Source organism: Podarcis melisellensis (genome assembly GCF_964234715.1).
Source record: "Podarcis melisellensis genome assembly, chromosome: 17".
Taxonomy (NCBI): domain Eukaryota; kingdom Metazoa; phylum Chordata; class Lepidosauria; order Squamata; family Lacertidae; genus Podarcis; species Podarcis melisellensis.
In genome coordinates, this window is record NC_138534.1 from 11,611,881 (window position 1) to 11,626,367 (window position 14,487).

At 45.1% G+C, this 14,487-nt stretch overlaps 1 protein-coding gene and 1 long non-coding RNA gene across 14 annotated transcripts in view; one reads left to right on the forward strand and one right to left on the reverse strand.

The window, feature by feature from the left end:
* LOC309360337 overlaps positions 1 to 7,658 on the reverse strand; it is a 30,422-nt gene extending 22,764 nt beyond the window's left edge. For 6 of the 8 annotated variants that reach the window (XR_014164000.1, XR_014164001.1, XR_014164004.1 and 3 more), the window contains exons 1-2: positions 7,288 to 7,658; positions 2,072 to 2,183 (exon numbers count right to left, since the gene is read on the reverse strand). This is a non-coding gene — a long non-coding RNA (uncharacterized lncRNA). The remainder of the gene's footprint in view (positions 1 to 2,071; positions 2,184 to 7,287) is intronic. The other 2 variants (XR_014164002.1, XR_014164003.1) reach the window with 2 other exon arrangements.
* Positions 7,276 to 14,487, forward strand: part of PHC1 (polyhomeotic homolog 1) — a 29,989-nt gene continuing 22,777 nt past the window's right edge. For 2 of the 6 annotated variants that reach the window (XM_081893903.1, XM_081893905.1), the window contains exon 1: positions 7,742 to 8,062. The gene's annotated coding sequence lies outside the window, so the exon portion shown is untranslated. Of the gene's footprint in view, positions 7,296 to 7,740; positions 8,063 to 14,487 lie in introns of those variants that run through there. The other 4 variants (XM_081893904.1, XM_081893906.1, XM_081893908.1 and 1 more) reach the window with 4 other exon arrangements.

Below are 14,487 nucleotides of genomic sequence, written 5' to 3' on the forward strand. Positions count from 1 at the left end.
GCCCTGTGGTTTAAGCCACAGCACCACCTGTGTCCCAGCAAGGAAATAGTGAGCAAATAAAGGATTCTGCTCCCCCCCCCCCATGCCTCTGCTCCCGACATCACCACCACTCCACGAAATGCAGCTTTCCTGATCTGGAGGGGTCTGTTGGGTGCCTGAGTCATATTTGCTGTCTGAAATAAAGCTTGTCTTCTGGTTCTTATAGCCTGCATTTTGCAAGGCCATTTGTGTTCATTCTTAATCAGATGCACAGGGACATAAACATGAAACAGTTTATTATTCTACCCAAATATCAGTAAGACGGGCCAAAAATAAGTTATAAATGGTGTCAAATGAGAACAATAATCAAACAAATCTCAAGGTGGCATGAATGCAACCAGTGGCGTAGCGTGGGGGGTGCAGGGGGGCCGGCCGCAACATCTGGGGGTTAGGGTTAGGGGGCGCAAATCCACGGGTTAGGGGGCGCAAATCCACGGGTTAGGGGGCGCAAATTACTTGCCTTGCCCCGGGTGCTGACAACCCACGCTACGCCACTGCTTCAGTGTGGCAGTGAAGCTATTTTGAGGACAGAAACATGGTCTGTGGTGGTGGCTAAAAAGGGTGTTCCAAAAAGGGGTGGGGGAGAGGTTATTGATCAAGTGACAGCTGGTGACTTAGGGGCCTGCTGGTGGCTGCTTTCGTACCAAAGAAGTCCTGCTTCCTCACCATCCTCTTCCCTTGAAGCAGTAGTCACCGAAGAACTGAAGTTGTATAAATGCTTTTTAAAAAAATTGTCAACAGCATGAATGAGAGGTAACTTACTGTATTTTTCGCTCCATAAGACGCACCTGACCATAAGACGCACCTAGTTTTTAGAGGGGGAATGCAAGAAATAAAATATTCTTTAAAGGGAGCGCTGTATGCATTCTGCTCAGCGCTCCCGTTCACGAGAGCCGCGTGGAGCGTGTGTGCAGTGCTTGCAGGCTTTTCCCCGGGGAGGGAGGGCAAAGGGCAGTCTGTCACTGACGGGTTGCCCTTCTCCCTCCTTGGGGAAAATCCCCCAAGAGCTGCACACATGCTCCACGCGGTTCTTTAAAGGGAGTGCGGCTCTTGGGGGCTTTTCCCCGAGGAGGGAGAAGGGACTGATGGGCTGCCCTTCTCCCTCCTCGGGGAAAAGCCCCCAAGAGATGCACACACACTTCGCGCGGCTCTTTAAAGGAAGCGCTGAGCAGAGCCTCCCGCCTGCATTCGCTCCATAAGACGCACACACATTTCCCCTTACTTTTTAAGAGGGAAAAAGTGCATCTTATGGAGCGAAAAATACGGCAATCTGTTATACTATAAGCACCCACCTGTAAGCACCTACTTCTGAATAGACCCGTATGTAGGATTGCACTGTGAGATAGATGAAAACACACATATCAAAAGCAAATCACCAGAATAAAGTTTACCCTCTCTCCTTCAACTTGAAATAGAGTCTCTCATTTCTATATGTTGCAAAAAAGAATTAAAGTCACTTATGGAACCTTAAAGACTATTAATTTGCAGAATCTTAGATTACCATATAACTCCCACATGCCTTTCCATAAGGATGAAGAAAGACCTTATAATTCTGCAATCCTACAAAGGCCTCATTGAATCCAGTAGGGCGACAGCAGGCAGGAAAAATGTATTTAGTCATTGATTTTGTAGAAGATATATTTGACCCCCCCCTTTGAAACAGATCCTATTGATCCACTGGCAAGTATCCAATTTCTTCCCTCCCACACATTGGTTGGGGTCAATACATCTGAATCCTAACCCATCTCTTCCCCTGTACTATTATTTGCCAAGTTTTTATATGCAACAACAAATGCCTCATAATATCCTTTTACAACTGCCTGCAAATGTTGATATATGCCATCCTGCCCACAAGGCTACAGAAATATAAAATTGGTGGCTATATAAATTCTATTAATATTAAATTTAAAGCAATACAGCAGCAGCTGTGAGCAGCTAAAAATGAACAGAAATGGGTACATAACAAGCAGAAATTTAGCATAACATGAACCCTCCCACAACAAGAGCAAGACTACAATCCTATACACATTACCTAAGAGTAAGCCTCCTTGAACATAGGACTTCGCTGAGTAAGCATGCATTGGACTGGGCTATTGGGAAGTTTGACCTGATCAATTTTTCCTGAAGGCACAAGAGCTGTGATTCTGGGGGAGGGGGAGAAAAGAGGGAGGCAAAGGAGAAGCCAAATGAGTTAAGTCTTCATTACTAGGAACTCTGCAGCATAAGCCAGAATTCATTCATTCCTGCCAAAAGCGGAGAGGGGACTCAAACCATAATCCTCCAACAGATGGCAGTGCATTTGATTTGACCTAAACAGAGGGCCATCCCAAACACAAAATAGGAAAGTATTTATTAGAGAAAGTGACTTGCACTATATCTCACCCATCAACTACAGAAAGATAAGCAGAAAATTAAGATCTAAACACCTGCGTAAATAAAAATGTTTTTTACCTGGTGCCTAAAGCCAGATAGTGATTGCACCAGGCATGCCTACCCTGGGGATAGCATTCCATAAATGGGGAGCCAACACTGAAAAGGTCTCTTTCCGTGCCACTATCCTCTACACCTCCCCTGGAGGCAGTGGTGGAGCAGGACCTCAGGTGAAAAATGCAGAGGCCCCATTTGTTGTGTTTGGTTTGATGCTGCATTTTTTTAAAAAAATGCCTCATTTTCTACAGACTATTTTTATGTGCACCACCTAGAAATGCAAAGAATTAAGCAGCACAGAAATGCTGTAAATAGAAAGAAACAGTAAATAGGTGTGTGACTATGGACATAGCAAGCTCCTACAAAGTTTACTGCAAACTATGTCAAGTTCTTAAGGAACCTCATCTATCTCCTGAGAAATCTCTATGTGGGACAAGAAGCTAGTTAGAACTGGATATGGATATAGATATGGAACAACTGATTGGTTCAAAATTGGGAAAGGAGCACGGCAAGGCTGTATATTATCTCCCTGCTTATTTAACTTATATGCAGAATTCATCATGCGCAAGGCTGGGCTGGATGAATCCCAAGCCGGAATTAAGATTGCCAGAAGAAATATCAACAACCTCAGATATGCAGATGACACAACCTTGATGGCAGAAAGTGAGGAGGAATTAAAGAACCTTTTAATGAGGGTGAAAGAGGAGAGCACAAAATATGGTCTGAAGCTCAACATCAAAAAAAGAAGATCATGGCCACTGGGCCCATCACCTCCTGGCAAATAGAAGGGGAAGAAATGGAGGCAGGGAGAGATTTTACTTTCTTGGGCTCCATGATCACTGCAGATGGTGACAGCAGTCACGAAATTAAAAGACGCCTGCTCCTTGGGAGAAAGGCGATGGCAAACCTAGACAGCATCTTAAAAAGCAGAGACATCACCTTGCCAACAAAGCAAGGAGTCCTTAACCAAAGCCAAATGGTGGATAACCCCTGAATTCATTAATGACCTCTCCCTCCACAATCAAAGACTCTCCAAAGACGAAAGGGTAAATGAAGCAGGAACCCTTCTTTACCAATTGGTACTACGTCTAAACTTAGTGATTCTAAACGGGAACTGCCCACCTGACATACCGGGTGAGTTCACATACATAAGCCCCTCTGCAAACAGTGTCCTGGATTATATGCTGGTATCTCATGATATATTCCCCAAATTTTCCCATTTTAAAGTTGAAAATATTCAACTGAGCGACCACCTACCGTTGGTCGCCACAATAACTATAGACTGGACCCCAGATGGAGACAGACATCCAACACATTTGGTTACGAACCCAGTACTGCAAGTCAAAAGTGTAAAATGGTCCGAACTTCATGCTCAAAAATTCTCAGCATATTTACAACAAGGACTAAAACAAGCATATTCAGGATTAATTGAGGATTATCATGATTACGACCAAACCCTAAGACTATTCTCGAATCTGTCGGAAGATCTAACGTCTTTTTTCTCTGTCCCAACGCATATAATAAATCGAACACAAAGGAAGACAGGTGCATTGTGGTTCAACAGTGCTTGTAAACAGGCCAGACAACTTCTTGGTAACATCTACAAAGAGTATAAAGCCTCTGGGGCAACGGTCTTGCCAAAAGAATATTTCCAAGCAAAATCGGCCTACAAGCAAATTCAAAAGGGTGCCAGACTGGAATGGCAAGCGAATCAATGGCGGGCAATTATAGAAGCCTCATCATCACGGAACACCAGACAATTTTGGCTCCTGGTAAATAAAAGAACTAAAAGATACCCTTTAACTATTATTCCCGCCCCAGTTTGGGAATCTTATTTAAAAAATTACTTTGCCACAACTGACTGTATCGTCAACACAAGAGACGAATTTCAAGATCAGCTTCCCCTCTGGCCCCCTACCGATCCGGAAGACATCCATGACCTGATCGTCAACCTTAAAACAGGGAAAGCGCCTGGGCCAGACCTGATCCCAGCAGAAGCTATAAAATACCACGCAGACTGGTGGGCCAAGGTCCTGGCGAACATCTTCGATGCAGTTAACAACTCTGGAATGATTCCGGAAGTATGGAAGGACGCTGTTATCGTTCCAATCCACAAAAAGGGCTCACCAGATGACCCGGGGAACTACAGGAACATCAGCCTGCTCTCAATAGTGGGGAAACTGTATGCCCGCTCCCTGTTGAACAGACTAATCCAATGGGCCGAAGAGAAAAAATTAATTGGGCCCGAACAAGCCGGATTCCGCCCAAAACAGTCAACAATTAATCATATTCTAATTTTACAGCATCTTGCCTGGAAATATTCCACCCCAAAAGGTGGCCAACTCTGTGTGGCATTCATTGACCTGAAGGCAGCATTCGATAGTATCCCCAGGAGCATCCTCTGGGAAAAACTCACCCGCTGGGGCATCGACAGAAGGCTTCTCTGGCTAATAATCAAACTCCATGAGAACTCAGCGGCCAGAGTGAGATTCACCCCGGAGGGTGATCTCACGAATTCAATTCCCATTAACAGAGGTGTCCGACAGGGTTGTATATTGGCTCCACTCCTGTTCAATTTGTTCATAAGTGACATGAGGACTCCCCTGATAGAGGCCCAAGAAAGGATTCATGCACCCCGCCTAGCACTTTATCGCTGCCCCTTGTTACTATATGCGGATGACGCAGTCATTCTTTCTTTTTCTAGAGTAGGTCTCAGGAGGGCCCTAAAAATTTTTGGATCATACTGTCACGCAAATTCCCTTACAATTAATTATGGAAAATCTAAGATCCTGATTTTCTCAAAGAGCCGGAAACTCCATAATTGGAGAATTGATGGGAGAGTCATCGAACAAGTCTATAGATTCCAATATTTGGGAGTCTGGTTACAACATAACCTCAGATGGAAGGCCCATGTAGCCTATGTTACAAATAGAGCCAAATCTATCTCCTTGGCGATCTTGCGATTCTTCTTCACCGATGGGGCCCTTCATATCCCATCGGCGTTGAAAGTCTTCAAGGCCAAGGTGATCCCGACGATTGCTTATGCCATCTCAATTTGGGGGACTTTTGCCAACCTATCTCACCTGGAGGTCATTCAAAATCAGTTTTTAAGAGGGATATTGAAACTGCCCAACTGTGTAAGTAATACAGCGTTACGCATGGAACTTAATATTGTATCCCTGGAAAATGCTCTGTGGAAGCACATACTTTGTCACTGGTTACCTCTATGGCACAATCTCCCAAACTTGTACTTGATACAATGTATGTGGAGAGATGATTTCCAGAGCCCATGGGTAAAAAAATTACAGCTGAAAATAATGGCAATGGGAATCTCCCCATCCAAATTACTAGAGCAGGATATAGTTCCAGCTAAAAGAACAGTAACCTGTAAGCTAGAGGAGATGGACTTGCAGCAGAAAATGATCTTGGGCAATGGTACCTGCTCACCTCTAAATCTTGGTTTATTACCCCTCTTAAGGCTCCCAAACTATTTGAATTCTTTAACTTCCTCAGCTCATAGATATGCCTTTGTAAAGGCAAGATTCAACACCTTCCCATCGAACGTGCTGAGAAATAGATTCTCCAATGGACAGATATCGCTCTTATGTGATTGTAATTGTGGGGCACCAGAATCGTTGCATCACATAATTCTTGATTGTGCTTTTCACTTATCGGCCAGGAGCAAGTTTCTTGCTCAATATCTTAAGGGAATTGCCGATGATACGACTGAAGCCAAATTGAGATATCTATTAAATGATGATGACCCCCTAAGATCACTCATGGTTGCCAGATTCTTGATCAGCGTCCTATCCCTAAAGAAGAGAAACGGACTCCTGTGTGGCTCGGATAATCCCTTTAAACCATGATCTATGCTTTAGGATGTAATTAGGTGATATCACCATTGATGTCTTCTATCAATTTATGAGCAGAGGGTGATGTTTATGCTACAAATTTGTTGTAATGTATGATGTTGGTCTTTTGTTTTTGTTTTGCTTGGTTCTTGTCTGGTTTTTTTTTTTTTTGTAAGTTTTGGCGGTTTTAAATTTGGAGGTTCAAGTACATTATGGTGGTATGGGAAACTGTTGTGTGACGGGCCAATGGCCGTAATAAAGATCAATTCAATTCAATTCAAGCTCCGTATAGCTATGGTTTTCCCAGTAGTGATGTATGGAAGTGAGAGCTGGACCATCAAGAAGGCTGATCACCGAAGAATTGATGCTTTTGAGTTGTGGTGCTGGAGGAGACTCTTGAGAGTCCAATGGACTGCAAGAAGATCAAGCCTCTCCATTCTGAAGGAAATCAGCCCTGAGTGCTCACTGGAAGGACAGATCCTGAAGCTGAGGCTCCAATACTTTGGCCACCTCATGAGAAGAGAAGATTCCCTGGGAAAGACCCTGATGTTGGGAAAGATTGGGGGCACAAGGAGAGGGGGACGACAGAGGACAAGATGGTTGGACAGTGTTCTCGAAGCTACTAGCATGAGTTTGACCAAACTGCAGGAGGCAGTGGAAGACTGGAGTGCCTGGCGTGCTCTGGTCCATGGGGTCATGAAGAGGCGGACACGACTAAACGACTAAACAACAACAACAATACTGTTATAGAATTGGGAGGAGGACAAACCCCCACCCCTGCCAAATGGCACAAGGAGAAGGGGACGACAGAGGACGAGATGGTTGGACGGTGTTCTCGAAGCTACCAGCATGAGTTTGACCAAACTGCGGGAGGCAGTGGAAGACAGGAGCGCCTGGCGTGCTCTGGTCCAGGGGGTCATGAAGAGGCGGACACGACTAAACAACAAACAAACGAAGTTTACACACACACCGGTCCAGGTAAGGCTGCGCCAGTCTTATTATTATTATTATTTATTTAAATCACGGACTATTTCGAGCACCGCGCAACAGGCCAAAAGGTTCAACTTTCCCCCTCGAGCTTCACCGGCTGAATTCCTGCCTGCGTGCGCTTGGCGTGAACCCTGCAAGGGAATCGCGACCGACGCATCGGCCTCGAGTCCGCGGTGCCCCGTCGCTAGATGCGACGGGATCTACCGCTCGCCGGGCCGAGCTAAGACGAGCCGCACCTGCCCAGGTGGCAAAGTACTGTTAACTACCAGAGGGCCGGCTCGGCCCCCTAAAGCAGGCGAGGGCGGGGCTCGCTAGGCCCCTCTAGGCCCTCTTTCCCGTCCCCATGGCAACCGCAAAACCTGCGCGGGGCGGAGTCGGAGGCAGGGCGGTCACGTGGCCCGGAAAAGCGCCTCTCCGGCGCCCCCTCTGGCAGGAAGTGGAGAGGCTGAGGGGGAGAGAGAGAGGAGGGGGAGCCCAGCAGCCAAAGAAATTAAATTCCTCGGAGGCGGCGGCGTCTTCGCGTCTGGGAGGGCGCAGAGCGGCGCTAGTCCTCAGGGAGGCCGGCGCACCCGCGGAGGGGGGCGCGGTTCCTCAGCCCGCCGGGCCCCTCCCCCCGCTCCCCGCTGGGCCCCGGCTCCGCCCCTGCTCCGCGTCCCCGCCTCCCGTCAAGGCAGGGGGCCCGCTTGGCCCTCCGGCGGCCCCTCATGAGGCGCAGCCGCCCTCGGGGCACCTACCGGGCCTAGGCGGAACCGAAGGTAAGCGAGCGCCGGCGGCCCCCGGCTGTTCCTGCTGCGGCGGCCAGCGCCGCCCGCCCCGCTCCACGCCCCCTTCGCCAGCAGCCGCTGCCCGTTATTAGCTCGTTATCGGGCCTCCCCGGAGCCGCCTTTCCGAGGCCGCTTCGCCCCGCTCCCCCCCAATCGCATCCCGTGCTCTTCCTTCCAAAACACCCCACAGGGCTGATTCACACGTTACGGCGACCTGTAGACCTGGGTTGTGCTGTCTGGGCTGTGCATGTTTGGCAGGCAAGCTACAGGTAACCCCGGTACCTGTGTCGGCAAACACGTGTTTGCCCTGGTCCTGCTCTAGGCTGTGGAGCGTCTTCAGGGTTTTTTAGTCTTTTGCAAAAGAAAAAAAGAGGCTTTTCTCTCTAGAGTGCTTTCGTCTTGCTCTGGGGTCTCCCATCATTACTTTGTCTTTCACATGGTTTGCTGCTTCTGCTGTTTGGTTTATTATTACTTATTTATCATTGCTTTTTAAATTTGTATAGCGCCCTTACCCGTAGATATCAGGATTGTTTGGAGCATAAAAAATACAATATAAAAAGCAATGCTTCCACCGTGCTCCCTCTGCATGCAAGAGGCTTTGATAATAACACTTAATATTTAGGGTTTCCTTCATGCCCCACCCCCACCTTTTGTAATAGGAGGACAATAATATGGACCTGCCTTGCATTTTGTGAGATTATGTGTGTTAAACAGTTTGAGCCCTTGAGAAATGCATTAAATAATGGGTTTCTAAACACCAAGTGTTTGGAAAGTTATTCAGAGTAAGGGCTGCAGTCCCTTCTGGGCATTTTTAAAATAAGACATGAACAAAACAATCTCAGCATGTCCTTTGTACACAGATATATACAGTAAAATGCATCAGCGTTATCTTAATAGTCTCTCCATAGGTCTTTATCTGCTGATGGCAGTCTCGTTTAGTAGACTGATAAGTTAACATGCAGCATGAAGCAATGCCAGTCTATTGAAGTTCTCTTGTCTGATTATTTCCTATTTGTAAGTTTTTTGGCCAAGACTATTTGCTGTACATTTGTATACCATTTGGCTACAGTCTTCTAGGACCCGCATGCCATTGGTGGGTAGGGGCAGCGGCAAAAGTGGGTGGAGTAGTTAAATGTATTTTTTCTACCCTTCTACACTAGGCTTGTTTCTACACACATTTGTGTATCTCTCTTTATCCTCGATTCAGGGGAATGAGACATAATCAGAGTTCAAAAACATCCAAGGAGGGTGTGTCGCCTGGAGGAGAGGCCTGAGGGCCAGATAGGGATGCATTGACGGCTGCACTTGACCCCCAGGCTTTACTATATGCTTTTATATGGTAACTGTTTACAGTGGGTAAATGTAACTTAGAAATATTTGATGCTTATGCACAAACATGGAGTGGATTTGCACCAGGAGCTGCTGCTATTTGGGAAGAGTTGCACAGGACTGATTAATCCATTAATCAGGGTGCTATGATCACATCAGCTGTAAAGCAGCCCTTGCACAGCATATTTCACATGTGGAAAGGTCTTCAGTAACATTAACAACAGCTGTGAAAAGTGGACAACTAGTATTTATTATTATATGTTAAGGCTGGAAGAACAGTGCCTTGTGGAAACCACTTAGTACATGCCTGGTTGAGGCAAGATACGAAACAGGGCTGATACTCATAGCAACTCTTTACACCAAATCTTATGTGAGTAAATTACATTGTTTGTTTCAACTGCTGGCCAGGAGGGAGCTGGTTATCATGGCAGCTTATATAGCCTTTTCCCACTCACATTTTCATTCCCATTTGGCTTGTAATCCTTTGAGTGGGGGGTCAGGTGAACCATGAGAGCTGGCCGCAAAGTTTGTAAGAAGTCTCCAAAGCGATCTGCTCATATGATTTAACTCAAGCCCAGGGATAAGCAGGGCTTTTACCTAGATTCAAGTGGAATATGTTTAATCCAGGACATCTGGGAATCAATCATCTAACAGTCCCTTCTGCAGAAGGGACAGAAGTAAACAATGAGCAACCTAAAACATCAGAAGCTTATGCTTGTGGTTATTTGTGACTAAATGCTGCTTTTTTCTATGAAGGATGAAGGAATGTATATAGACAACATATAATAGTGTGCAAACTAAATGAGAAATGAGTTTTTTGTGGCAATACATAGTGGGAAGCACTCTTCATTGAAACATGTATAATTAGGATAAAACAGATGATGTGTGGTTTCTTTGCTTGCAACAGTATAGCTGCTTTTTAAACAAAAATATTTGGAAGTTTTCTCTGGTGATGGAAAATGGTTGGGCAGAGCAGTCTTGATGTTTGAAGATTAGGAGAATTCTAGAAGGGCAATCATTATTGTTTCTCTCTGGTGAGAAGTCAGTGATAGAAATACTTGCTATGTCAGATGGGATTGGCTTGTGAGAGGACCAGCCGTGGCCATCTTAGTGTCTTCAGTTTGAAAGTTGATTTTCACATTTGAAACTTAGGTCAGATTTTCATTTTATTCCAAAGTATGCTCCTTTTTTATATATTACTAGTGGGAAATGCCTGGCACTGCCCAGGAATTTGAATAAATCTCAAAATAGTTTTAAGTGGATAGTGCATTTTTTTTAAGTTTTAGGACTGTGCATGTTGTTTAGTCATTTAGTCGTGTCCGACTCTTTGTGACCCCATGGACCAGAGCACGCCAGACACCCCTGTCTTCCACTGCCTCCCGCAGTTTGGTCAAACTCATGCTGGTAGCTTCGAGAACACTATCCAACCATCTCGTCCTCTGTCGTCCCCTTCTCCATGGGGACAAAGACAACAGGACTGTGCATATACACACACTAACCCAGGGGTCTGCATGACCCCGAATCAATTTCTCTCTCTCTGTGAACTAAAGTTTAATTAGGGTTAATTTGACCTACCATATTGATTAAAAACTGCCTCTAGTGTCCAAATGTAGATGAAGATCAGTTTGTCCACCTCGGGCCCTTTCATGCCAGGTTAGGCGCAGGTTATAACCATCATGACAGATTTGACAAAGACCTGCCAAATAGTTTCAAAATTGCTGTAGTTTGGACCCTTCATGCCCTAAAATGTGTGATCACACAAAAATAATGCTTGGGCCCACAATGTTGATTCAGAATGGTGGCCAGCAGTCCAGCGTTGATGAAAACTAATACCCTCACCTTGGGAAACCTTGTGCCGAGTTTGACAGCAATATAACAAGAAGCATCCAAACCCACAGAGAACAGAAGGAAAAACAAACCACTTTCCCCAAAATATGCTAGATCAAGGTAGAATTTAGCGCACAGATCTTTTGTGTCCCTGCAGCAAGATCTACTATCTAGTGTGACCTTTTATATTTCCTTTCACTATGAAAAATTCACGCTGTCCTAAGTTGTAAAAAATGCAGGCTTAGCAAATATCTTTCCAAAAATAAATAATGTAAGTAAATATGTTATAGCGCCTTTCAATCAATTGATTCAAGGCACAGGTGTGGCTAAAGTGTCTTAGTTTTTCTGCTGTATACCAGTATAAGACAAAATTGTTGATTTTAACAGTATGAAAACTGGCATTGATAATTTACCTTGTGTATTGCAATACTCTGGCCAACTTTCAGAAACGGGCACTGAAAAGTGACTGTGTTACAGTAATTATTTTTGCATTGAGGTAAGAGGGTTATACACTCAATGATGTTAGTGGCCTTCCAAACATATCTTCAGCCAAAATTTTGGGAATGTTGTTTTTGCTGCTTTGGTGAAAATGTATTTATTCCTAAGAATGATGTTTGGAAGTTCCTATTTTCAATCAATGGGACATTTACTTGATGCCAATTTTGCAGAGCTGCATTTGTTGAGCTTTCTTCCCGAGAGATAAAATATAGGTGGCAGCAGCAGCAGCAAAAATCCATCCTGTAAGCCTCCTAGGGTATGCCTGCTGCTGGTATGTGTTTATGTGTAGGGAATGTAATATACAGTACCAGAAAATCATCTGTCTTTACCTTCCTGTAAAATGTATTAAATGTTTTCCATATGCTTAACTCTCTGACCGTACTATCTGTATTATGACTTTAGTTGTAATCTTCCTTACATGATCTATTCTGCATTTAGAGATTTCTCTAATGGGTTTCCTTGATCTCAGTTTGTGACAGTAGCTAATGTTCCAGGATTGTCATAAGCTATCCTATACAATCATGGGGGGGAAAGGAAGTACATACTCTTTGAATTCTGTGGTTTTACATATGAGGTCTTAAAATTTGGTAAATACAACCTCAGATGAACAGCAGCACATGACATACTACACAGTGTCATGATTTATTTAGCAGAAATAAAGCCAAAGTGGAAAAGCTATGCGTGAAAAACTAAGTACACCTCATGAACCACCTTCAGCAGCAATAAGTCATCATTTTCTGTATGACTTCATCAGTTGAAATTTACTTTATTACAGTCACAGACCAGCATAAGCAGAGCATCTAAATAAATAGTATAACAGTAAGAGTCTAAGCAAATAATTATTAAATAATTGGGAGCAAGAACCAAACATAGCTTAAACCTTATACATAGAATACTTAATTAAGCATAAATAAAGGATGGATAAAAACCGATGTTAAAAATTTAAAAAGACCAGTTAAAACAACTATGTAGGGTGGGGCTTCAAAAGAGTGGATCTAACAATATGGGCCTTCAATTTAGGACTGAATTGTCTCATAGACCATCCTTCGACGAATATCTATCATGGCAACGCAAAATCTGGTGACTGAATATGTAATTTCTGGGCTTTTGTCCTGTAGTAACAGGGAGATCTTGTGTTGTTTTGAATGCCCAGGGAACTTATATAAGATGGGTTGGATAAACCTGGTTTGAATGTCTGTGTAATACTGGAAATGAAGAAGGGCCTGCTCTGTTGTTTCATGCTGCCCAGACAACGTCAAGAGATCTAGAGCAGGGGTCAGCAAACTTACCAGGCCTCGGGCCAGTGTCTCCAGCGCCGATCATGCGGCGGGCCAGAGGGCGGGGGAGCACGTGCCCATATGCATGCGCACATGCTATTTCTGGCACACTTCTGGGTCGGCGGAGCACCAGAAATAGCTTGTGCACATGTGCACGGACCTCCCCTGACCCAGATGTGCACTGGAAATAGTGCACGTGCACAAGCTATTTCCGGTGCTCTTCCGACCTGGAAGTGGGCAGCCGTGCAGCGCAGCTCCGGTAAGAGCTGGGGTGTGTGTGCGTGGGCCGGATAAACAAGTCCCTTATCCGGCCCATGGCCCTTAGTTTGTGGACCTCTGATCTAGAGTCTGGTAGCCCAACTGAAACGGGAAAGCCCCAGGGGCAGATTTAATACCCGTAGAGGCTATAAAAATAATTTAGACTTCATCAGTCTCTTACATCCTTGTGGAAGAATTTTGGTCCACTCTTTTTTTACAAGTTTGCTTCAGTCAATTGAGGTTTGCTAGCATTTGTTTATGCACAGCTCTCTTAAGATCCCTCCATCAGAGGATGTAAAACAAGTACCGTATTTTTTGCACCATAACACTCACTTTTTTTCCTCCTAGAAAGTAAGGGGAAATGTCTGTGCGTGTTATAGAGCGAATGCCTATGGGTGGCGGAGGGGGGGGGAATCTGCTGCAGTCGTGGGCAGAGGATCCATGGTTCCCCTTCCTTCCCTCCTCCGTGGCTCGCTTTGAAACAGCAAAGCGTGAGAAGAGCCATGTAAGCGGCTCCTCTCCTCTCCCGCTTTGCTCCTTTAAAGCAAGCAGGCTCTCTGTCCCTCTCTTCTCCCCACTCGCTAAATAGCAGCAAAGTTTTTCAGCTCACTAAGCCGGGGATGAGCAGGCAGGAAGGAGAAAAGCAGAGCCTGCTTGCTTTAAAGGAGAAAAGTGGGAGAGGAGAGGAGCCTTCTCCCCTTATACTCCTCTTCTTCATTATTAGCAGCATCCTTCTCCACCCTCCCCACGCGTGCTTCTTCTCCCCTTAAACCCCTGTTCTGCATTATTAGCAGCATCCTTCTCCACATACCCCACGCATGCTCCTTGTCCCTTGAGTGCTTTTCCTTCCCTCCCCACTTAAAACGTGGTTACAAAGCACGGATCCACATGGATCCTCAGGATTTTTGCACTGGGTCACCCCAAATTCACCATCAGATCACATAGCATGTCCATGGCTACATCTTGCACCAAAAAAATCACGCACCCACCGTTGCCTGGGGCCGCAGTGGTGCAAAAACGTGGTTACAAAGCATGGATCCTCAGGATTTTTGCATTGGGCTACTCCAAACTCACTGTCAGATCACATGTCTGTGGCCACAGCATGAACCACAAAAATCATACATCCACTGTTTCATTTAGAATTTTTTTTCCTCTTGTTTTCCTCCTCTAAAAACTACGTGCATGTTATGGTCTGGTGCATGTTATAGAGCGAAAAATATGGTATGT